The sequence below is a fragment of the Egretta garzetta genome, unplaced genomic scaffold, assembly GCF_000687185.1.
Source record: "Egretta garzetta isolate BGI_Z169 unplaced genomic scaffold, ASM68718v1 scaffold658, whole genome shotgun sequence".
In the NCBI taxonomy this organism is placed as follows: Eukaryota; Metazoa; Chordata; class Aves; order Pelecaniformes; family Ardeidae; genus Egretta; species Egretta garzetta.
This window is the reverse complement of record NW_009260499.1, coordinates 378,645-387,461: the sequence shown is the minus strand read 5'-3', so window position 1 is coordinate 387,461 and position 8,817 is coordinate 378,645.

The following is an 8,817-nucleotide window of genomic DNA, read 5'->3' as shown; positions in this document are numbered from 1 at the left end:
AATTATTTATATTATCTATACATTATCTAGCAGTGCACAGGCTGTTTATAGTAACTTGTCAGTGTAGCATGAGCTAGTCTTTGTGCCAAACCAACAGGTTAGGACACAACCCTCCAGAGGATAAACAGAGCAGCAAATGCCTCTCTATGCTAATGGCAACGATGCAAATTTGCCGGGCCTGCGTTATAAAGCAGCCTTATGAAACAGCACCCATTCCCAGGATCTGAGCACAGGGCCAGATCTGATCTGGCAGTCTGACTGCGCATCTGTGGTAGTGCAGCTCTGCCAATCCGACAGGTTCCCGCTTCCTCACCGAGTGGGAGGTTCTGCAGGGTTAGTCAAGGTTGTGGTTTTGGGCACTGCACAGACCTGCTACCTCTGAGCTCCTGACAGGGAGGCATCTGCAGGTCTGCACCTTGCTTCTGCTCTTGCAGAGGCTTCCCTGAATGGGGTTTCCTATGGCTGGATGGCCGGTGTGGGGAGAGCTCCATTTTGGGAGCATCTTTGCAGCTTCTTAAGAAGCATCAAGCTCCCTGGTTTTCCTGTTAGCACTGCAGTACTTTCTGAACTGCCGGAGCTTGTCTGTATTGGTGGCAATCTTTGCATGGGCCAGCTATGGCTCATGGGTGGTGTGTTAGTGTGTTAGTACGTGATCTGGAAGCTCTTGAAGTGAATGAAAAGGCTTTCATTGAGGATGGGGGCAGCCAGAGGTATGAGTGGTCTGGGGCAGGGGGGAGCCACTTTACCGATAGCGTGTCAGCAGCTGCTAGTAGGTGTCACGAGGCTAAATTCCTCCTTGGCATGCTTAATATTTGCCACTAGCTCAGACCCAAGTGCTCACATTCCTGTTTTATTGGCTGAAGACACAACCCACTCCAGAAGAGCAAATAAAAACCTGGCCCACCTCCTGGGTTGTGCAAGGACTGAGTACATCAAGAAACACTGCATGTTTGTGTCCGGCATGCCCGGGAACACGAGGCAATATGTACAGTAGCATACTGTCCACTGGGCAGGCACCCAGGGGCTGCTCAGCAGAGGATAATCGGGGTATTGAGGAGCTGCAGGGGAAGCTCGTGAGCAGAGGTGTTTCTTTCATCCTTTACAATCAGAGTTGGAAGAAATACGCCAAATTATTTTTCACCAAACGGTTCAAAGTGGTGTTTTCTGAACTTCCAATAGCTGGTAATGATATTTTTTGAATATCAGAATACATTTAGTAAGATTACGGGAACCTTGATTTAATTAAACAAACTGATGAATTTGCTTTACTTGAGGACCAAAAAAACCTCGTAATTAAAAGTTCCCCCCCCCCTTTTTTTTGTTTTTTTGTTATTAACTAATGCAGCTTTTGTTCCCAAGGTACTTGGGAAAAACCAACAACCCCTTTCCATTTATGAAAAAGTTGAGCAGTTACTGCATGCAAGGAGAGAACTTGCGCTCAGAAGCCTTCAAGTGACAAAGAAAAAGGGCCCCTGGGGACGCTGAGCAGGCACTGCGGCATCAGGGGTGGCAGATCACTCACTACCTGCTGTCCCAAAGGCCCCGCAATGCAGAGTGGGTGCAAGGCAGCTCTGCAGCCAGGGCTGAGCCAAGCCAATTTGGGATTTCCAGCCAGCAGCACCCAGCGCAGAGCCTGCTCCTCCTTGTAGCTCCAGTCATCTTACCCACCACTGGGTTTTGGTCTGCAGGAACCAACAGGAATGCTGGCTTTCTATTTTTCTTCCAGCCCTGTTTCCAGTTGGAGTATTAAGTGTCTAAGTCTTTGAATAAAAGGGTCACCCACAAAGCAGCGTCAGAGGGGAGCCAGGGTAATCTGAAGCTGGAATCTCAGGTGGGAAAGGGGATGTGAAGAAAAAAGCTGAAATGGCACAGGGGGAGCAGAGGGGGAGGACAAGGGAGTTATTCAGGGCTGGCTGTGGAGAAGATGGGGAATTAATGTCTCGGGCACTGCTCTGACTTAGACCTGTGATCAGCACTGCCCAGGGCTTTCTTGCGGTGGGCTAGGTAAGCAAAGAGCAACAGCACGTGGAAAAACTGCACTGCCTTTCACCTCACCTACTGCAGCAGCACGTTGGCTCCCTGTTACTGTCTCAGTGACATCCAGGGACACTGCCTCCTTGGGGCAGCTTTCGGCCTGTCCTGGCAAAGGGCGGGAGCAGGGGAAAGTAATGCCCCAGGGTGAAGTGTGTTGGCCATGGTCATGCAGCTGGTTGGAGACAGACAGCTGTGTGTCCATCGGCTCTGTCTGGTGCTCTGGAGTTCTTGGGCAAGCAGAGCAGGTCCTTCGGGGGAGTGGAATGGACAGCAAACACTGGACCTGGGAAATCCCTGTTAGGTCGGTACCACTGCAGTCAGCACCAGTTCCCTCAGTCACCCTGTCATTTCCCAAATGGGAATCTGCAGGACAGTTAGAGGGAAGTGGTTCCTCCTCTCTACAGCAACGAGCCTTGATCTTTGCTGGATCTCAGACTTCATTTTCCTGTGGGATGATAGCTTTGAAGGAAACGGCTGTTCAGTCAGTCAGGTGTGAGGTTGTTTTATCCAGGATTGCAGCCTCGCTGCTTTACTGATGGCAACGCAGGCCTGCTTCAGGGCACCGGCTGACATCTCATCTGAGTAAGACATGCCTAAAACCAAACACCTGGCCTTCCCACTGAGCTATTGAACCTCAGAAATCGTCTTGATGAATACCAGTGCTTTCCATTTTTAGCTTTTTCTAAAAGACATGGAGGATATATCTGCATGTAAAGGACGCGATGGTGAGTGGCACTATTCAGATGCTGCCCAGATCCCCTTGGGTTTATCGTATGCGTGCTTCTCTCAACCCAGCTGCATAGCCAAGCAAGCTCAGTTTCTAGCCACTGCTCTTGCTGTGGCTGGTATTGTCTGATCTTGCAGACAATACCAGTGTGTGTTAAATCCATGCACAAACCCTCTTCTCGAGAGCTGTGGGGCAGGAACAGCCCCTGAGTGCTCCCATTGATAACTGTGTGACTGCCACATGGCCTCCAGCTGAAATAATTAACAAGCTCATGGTTTGGACAGGCAATAACTAATAGTAAATAACGAGGCTTTTGTTGGTCCGAGCCATCAATAGTAAATGCACATTTACAATGCAGCTTTAGGGAAAGCAAGACTGTCTCGAGTCAATGTTTCTGTCTCTCTGCTCTTGTCAGTGATGGGTGTCTCACAGCAGTGACCCCAAGGCCCTGCTTCACGTTGTGTTCACCCAGGGTGTGAGCGAGGTACGGGAGAGCCAGCAGCAAGGAATTACAGTCTGGGGACCATGCTGGGCGCTGCTGGCCCTGTTAGGAGTGAAGGGAGGTCTGTGGAGACCTCCAGGAGTTGGTTTGTGACATTAAACATAACTTACTCCTTCACCATCAGTGTATTGTGCCTAGCCAGGGCCAGTGTCCTCTGCCAAGCCTGTGGTGGCTCCTGGGTGCAGCTGGCGCTGGTGGCGTCTCCTCTCCCTGCGACTCCCCAGGCAGATGATACCTGTCCAGGGCCAAACCGGGCAGGCAGGAATGGCTCTTCTCTGTGTGTTAGCGCCCTGTGTCCTGTTACAGCACCGAAGCCTTTCTTGGGTTCCGGGGGCATGCAGTGTCAAGTGATTGCACCTCACAGGCTGCTGCTGTTCAGCACTACGTTTCTACAGCCGAGCTCATGCAATAGGCGGTTTCTCTTGCTCCAAACCCCCTTTTCCAGCCCTGTACCCCAACAAGTTTTGTTCTTTCCCAGAAATGAGTGTATTGAGGATGGGGTGGGCAGGTTCGAGCCAGCTGGCTGGGTCTCACGGGTTTGAATGCAAGACGAGCGCCAGCCCTCCTGCCAGGCTGGAGTCTCGCACCTCTGTGATGCCCCTCCATGTCCCACCCCTCTGGTCTGCGGCCCTGCTGGGGGACCAACCTGTTTTTGGATCTGATGGGCACTTCTGTGCCCCAGCGCTTGACATGAGAGGCAAAGACACCCGAGGAGTTGGCCAGGGGTGCTGGAAAGCAGCTGAGCATCACTGGGACAGACACGGTAGCCAAACAGAAATGGGCTGCTCTGAACAGTTGCAGAGCCATTTCCTTCCTACAGCCCCATGAGAAATCCGCTGTAATCATTAAACTGCCCTCGACTCTATGCAGCTTCTCACTGTTACACTGCCTAGTCTGTCACGAGAGATAGCGCTGTCTGATCAACCATGAAAGCAGCTTAGATGAATGCCTGCAGAAGTCCACCTGGGTGTCACCACAGAAAGGGGTGGCAGAAGCCTGCTGTGGGAAGCACTATGCAAAAACACTTCCTTCCAGCCCTTCCCTTGGCTTCTGCTGGAGCCACACTGGTTTCACCCCCACAGGCTTTCATCTAGGTTCAGAACAGATGCCAGTAAGCAGAGAAGCAGCTTAATTTATTTATGGTATGCATTAACATTTATTCAGCTGGTTGCTGTGCATTGAGTAAGGTGGCAACTTGATAGGTGCCAGCCATTCCCCCTGCTGCCAGCAGAGCTGGGGCTCGCTCTGTGCAGGCAGCCGCAGACTCTTCCAGAATGTGCAGCTGAGCAAATGTGATGCTGTTTTGCTAAGGGGGGAGGAAAGGATGAGTGTCCTGCTCCCACGACAGCCAGGAAACTCCACTGAGGGCAGCTGAGCACCTAGAAAGTGTATCCAACTCTGATCAGCTCTGGCAGGGATAGAGCCGGGGGAAGGTACCTCAGGGCTTTAAGCCAATATTTTTGCAGAATTCCCTGGTGACTTTGGTTATCTCTCTGCATCCCTCTGTGCTCACCACAGTGAAGAAGACATGGTGGCATGACAAGTACTTGGTGATTACAGCAAGGCCAAGGGTGACACCAGAGCAGCCACCTTCCCTACCCATCACCAGCCGCGAGCCTGTGTCCTGTGCGGACCTAGGTGGCCCTGTGAGTTTCACACTATGTCCTTGAACCCCCCAGAGCAGATCCCCCACCCCCTCTGCCATCCAGTTGGCTTTCTGTGCGCAGCCTGGAGCTGCTGCTCTGCTTTCAGCCTCATCCCGATGCTTTTAAAAATCACTTTCCAGGGTCTCCCCTGAGGTGGCTTTAATACTGCCACAAAGTCCCTATTGATACTGGGGACACCTTGGCCCTCACACAGCGGTCATGGCCCTGCTCTTGGCACTCCTGTCGTGTTAGGCCAGTAATCAAGGCTTAGGCTGGGTTAGCATTTGGAGCCCAAGTACCTGAGCTAATGGTTCAGTACGTGCTCTCCTTCCTCCCATACTTGCTCTGGGGTCAGAGGCACTCTGCTGTAGAAAAAACATCTTAAGAAAGCTAAAACCAAGGCCTCCTTCACCTAGGAATAATATTTAGACATCTGTGTGCATTTGAGCATCTGTGTACGTTACCCAGCAAGCTTTAAATGCAGCAGATGTCTGTGCGCTGTGAATTTGGGAGTCATCGCACTCATTTCTTTGGAGGCCTGGCAGTGTACGCAGGCTGAGGGTCCAGCCTGATTACACTGGAGAAAAATGGAAATATGAAAAGTCTTGTAAGCTCCGAACATCCCTTGGCAGCATCGTAATCACATAATCAAGGCCAGCTCGGCTTGATGTGATTTGTTTCATTATGAAACATAATTCTCCCTGGAATTTTAGTTCTTGCTTACCCTCCACCCCTAAATGTGCCAGCTCGCAGCAGAAATTGCTGTTGGGGGAGGGAAGAGCTGAGTGCGAAGGGGCCCCAGACATTTAAATACTGGTTTAACACATGCTGAGTGTCCTTTGATAACGGCACACTGAATTAGTGGAGTGAGTTTCAAGTTCTGCCAAGCAAAAACCCTGTGGATGTACTTGTGCAGTGCTGTGCTGAGCCGGCCAACAGCCAGCGATTTATGCAGTAAATTACTGCAGACCTTGTGCTGTGCTTCAGAGGTGGTAGGGAAATAACGGGCAGCTGATTTACTCCTCTTGAGGATTTGGCCCATGGCCTTCCGGTCCTCATTTAAGGTTTGCTGGAATTTGTTCAGAGAGGTCCCATCCCTGGTGAAATTTGCTTTTGGGGTGTGTCCACACAAAAAAATTTAAAAGATGTAACTCGGTGTTGAAAGTGACTTATTTGAGAAACTGTGTTTGTTTTAGAGGCAGTTTGTCAGCCTTTCCCTTTGCTGGCTTTTGCGGTGGAGGCCTTGCGGGGTGGTCCCTGCTCGCTGTGCAAGTCAGCCTTGCGCTCGCAATTAGATCCCACCCTGAAACCCTGACAGTTCTGGGCCCTGGGCTGCCTCCACGCATGGCTGCTAACCCACGCACATGCCGTGTTTCCAGCACAGTTGTCAGCTCTTGGTTTCATTTTTACACATCTCTGTACGGCTCTCTATTTACTTTGCAACTATAATCTTTCTGCCCCTGATCGGACCTGCAGGAGCTTTCAGAGCACAGCAAAAGAAACGATGCCGTTAGAGGTCGGAGGAGCTCGTCTGAGCTAGCAGTCCTGTGTGCAGAGTGGAGCAGCACCCAAACATTTCCACGCCTTGTCCTCTTTCTTCTTTCTAGACTTACCATGTGTCCAGAGGAGCGACTGACACAGTTCGAACCCCCGCTTGGCACCTGCCCATCATGCAGCATCCGGGCCACAAGTAGCCCTGGCCAGTAACACCAAATTTCTGTTCTACCTTTATTCCCGTGTTTCACTTCTTTGCAGCTAATCGAAGTTAACAGTGACTTAGTTTAACACTTCATCTGCTAAGTACAATCCCCGCCTTCCCACCAGCGACCACTTTTCTCCAGGCAAGATAGGTCACTTGTGGGACACTGCTCTAGGCCATTCCACACTGATAAACCTCCAGCCAAAACCATTCAGCAAACAAAGTCACTTCCCAGGGACAAATAAACCATCCTCACCTCGAGGCTGCAAAGGGAGATTTCTGATCAAATATAAGCTCTCCAAGAAGAGGCACACACAGCCTGGTGGTAATCAGTGAAGGCATCAACCAGGCAAATCGGCAGCTCTCGGGTGGGAGAGTTTGCAGGCTCGGACTCCCCGCAAGCTTCCTCCAGATAACCCCCCCATCTTCTTATCCAGGGAGTGACTGAGGGAGGGGATGACTTGTCACACAACCTTCTGCTTGTTCTGCCTACCCCACAGGCCAAGTCCTCACCTGGGATATATGAAGAGAGCTGCTAAGATCAGGGATAATTGTTACTGATACCTAAATGTATCTACCTCTCTTCACCCAGTGACCCACTGGCTCCTCTGGAGCTGGGGTAGTTTATGGAGCTGTATGACAGGCTCTGCACAAGCACCCATCCTACCAATTCCTTCTACTTCCCAAGAGCCAAAGGGCACTGGAGATTTCATGGTTCACCGAGTAGTTAAAAGAGGATAATCATTAACCTGCTGAGGACAGTCTTTCTTTTGTTAGGCCCTTTATCAGGTTATCTTGCTGACATAACTGGAGAGGATCTGGGTGACAGGTGGGGGAAGCAGTGTTCTGCATAGCTTGTCTGTCCTCACAAAATCACAGCGGTCCCCAGCCTGGGAGGTGGTGGCACAGAGGTATGGGGCGTTTTTGCTGCCAGGTCAGGCCAGCCTGTTGCTTATGGAGGTCTGGATTCATGTGGCTTTGATTGAGTTGCAGCCTAAAACTCCCTAATAGCCACTTCCAGATCTCCAGAGGTGCTTTTGCTATAGGAAACCTTACATGTGTTTGTGGGCACGACTTACCATACAGGTCCTTTGCACTCAGCTTGGAGGCTCCATCTGCTCTGCCCATGCTGCCACTGTAAAAGAAAGAAGGTGCAAATAAACCAGCAGCTCCTGGATCTTTTTAACATCTGCTTTCACACGATAACCAGCACAGCATCTGTCCCAAGAGGGACCAGCCCTGCCCTCCTCATCATGTCTGTCAGACGTGGTATGACTCTGAATTACCAGGCAAAGCGTTTGCTTGTCTGACTGTGCCGGCAGCTCCCGCTGCAACCCTAGCTGTTATCCACACCGCGGGCACATGTCACTAAACCCAGCATCTGGAAACAGGAGACAGAGGAGCCCATCTAGGCCTGTCCCCACTAGAGTTACCTTCGCACGCAGTGTCCCCTGGAAGGACATTGCTTCTGGAGCGGCTGGACAACGGCTCCCAGTGTGTGATAAGTGGGTTTGTCACTGGGAGCAGTGCAGGAAAACAGACCCCTCCATGTGATACCCAAGTGTCCCTGAACCTGAGGCAGTGTAAGTGCCAAGATTAAGATCCTTTATTAATGCACCCTTTTAAGATGGACTCCTTGAAGGCAGGTGCTCAGATATAGAGCATGTCCCATGTAAAAACGTGGAAGAATGTAACTGTGCATTTTGGGGTGTCGGGTCTCTAAGCATGGGTTACGTCCCTTGTAGGGCCAGCCCCCCATGCCTGGGTTGTGTATAGGAGTGTGCAGCCAGGAGATAACAACGTTTTCTCCAGCTCAGGCCTGGCAGGGAGGATCCAAGCAGGACCTCAGGCTTTCAGGCGCTGTAATCGGGCTGTCCTGCACGGTGCAGTGAGCCAGCAGGTGGCCAGTGGCTAGTTTCTGCTCTGTCACCATGTACCCCTGAGGGTAGGCAGTGGTTCACAGTGCTCTTACACCTACACCCTGCTCTCCAGAGATCAAGAGCGTGCAGGAAGGAGGGAGTGAGATGGTGGCTCTGGCTCCATCGGGAAGCTGCTGTGGGCTGCTGTAGCCCCCAAGCTGCAGGTAGAGAGCTCCTGCTGTCCTTTCTCTGCATCTAATGCAGCATTACCAAGCCACAGTGTGCAGGGCATGTGAGGTCTGAGGCAGTGATGCTGGCTATGGCCACAGCTTGTGAGGTGCCCAGGAAGG